Raw genomic sequence first — 1,414 nt, 5'->3', positions numbered from 1 at the left:
TCAGCGCCGCCTGGACGCCCCCTGCAGGCCAGTTTCCTCGGCCAGGTCGGTGCCGCCTGGACACCCTTCGCCGGCTGGCTCCCTTGGCCGGGTCAGCGCCGCCTGGACGCCTCCCAGGGTCTGCTTCTCCTGCTGGGTCAGCAGCACCTGGCCATTAGCTGGCGTCAGCACTGGCTTGGGCTGCCCTGCTCTCCTGCCACCCCCCTGGCGGAGCAGGTGTCTGTGGTGACAGCTAGGTGGAGGCCGCACCGTGGGACACAGGGGGCCGGCTCTGCCCCCCCGATCCGCCCTCTGCCTGCAACCCAGGACAATGGTGGCTGGACTGCGGCTGCCAGCTGGGTACAGCCCCCGTGTCTGCTGGCTGGGGGCCTGTCGTGGCCTGGGGGAACCCATCCAGCCTGGGCTAGGAATTGACTTTCTAAGTGGTCTAGCTGCACGGTGTTACTGTGGGGAGTGGCCAGGGCAGTTCCCCCACCCCCCTACCTTGGAGCCAGGACTCCTGGGTCCTCTCTGTGCTAGAGCAGGGGCACCCTTGGGGCAGGCTCCGTGCGGTGCCAGGGGCACTGCCCATGGCTCTGCCCCCTTCTCCAAACACTCGATTCCCAGAGGGCTCAGTACCCACCAGGCATTGGGTCGTTGTCTCCTGGCCTGGGCCTCTTGCCCTTCGCCGCTGCTGGTGGGGGCTGTGTGTGTGTGTGAGCCCCCCAACCAGCCTGCACGCCATCTGCTCCCTCCTCATCCTCAGTGTTATGGGGCTCGGGCCCCGCCCCACTATTTATTAGCTGATTAAAGAGCGTGGCTGGGATAGCGCCACCTAGGGCGAGTCTGTGTGTGTCTGTCCAGGGGTGAGGGGACCACAAGGGAGAGGGGCGCCCCCCAGTGTCCCTGCCCAACTCTGCCCAGCGCCTCCCCACAGCCAAAGCCTGCCGGGGCTCCCATCCTTCCCCCCGCTGCCCCTCAGCCAGCACCCCTGCCCCCATCAACCCCCCGCATCCCTGCCCCACTCCGCCTGGTGCCCCCCTGGCCAGAGCCTGCCAAGGCTCCCATCCCTCCCCCCCGGCCAGTGCTCCCCCACACTCCAGCCAGCACTCCTGCCTCTGTCCCCATCAACCCCGCGCATCCCCATCCCACTCTGCCCAGTGCCCCCCCCGCCAGTGCTCTTGCTGCTCCCCCGTGCTCCCCAACCACTGCTCCTGCCCTTATCAACCCCCGCATCCCCGCTCTGCCCAGGGCCCCACCACCCAGCACTCCCCACATCAGCGCACCCCTCTGCCCCCCCCCACCAGTGCATCTGACCCTGCATCCACACCCTGCTCTGCCCAGCGCCCCTCCCCCTGTCCCCATCAACCCCCGCATCCCCGCTCTGCCCAGGGCCCCCCCCAGCCAGCACTCCCCACACTCCTCCCATCAGTGC

This window comes from Trachemys scripta, chromosome 24 (genome assembly GCF_013100865.1).
Source record: "Trachemys scripta elegans isolate TJP31775 chromosome 24, CAS_Tse_1.0, whole genome shotgun sequence".
In the NCBI taxonomy this organism is placed as follows: Eukaryota; Metazoa; Chordata; order Testudines; family Emydidae; genus Trachemys; species Trachemys scripta.
Note: the sequence above shows the minus strand (reverse complement) of the source record.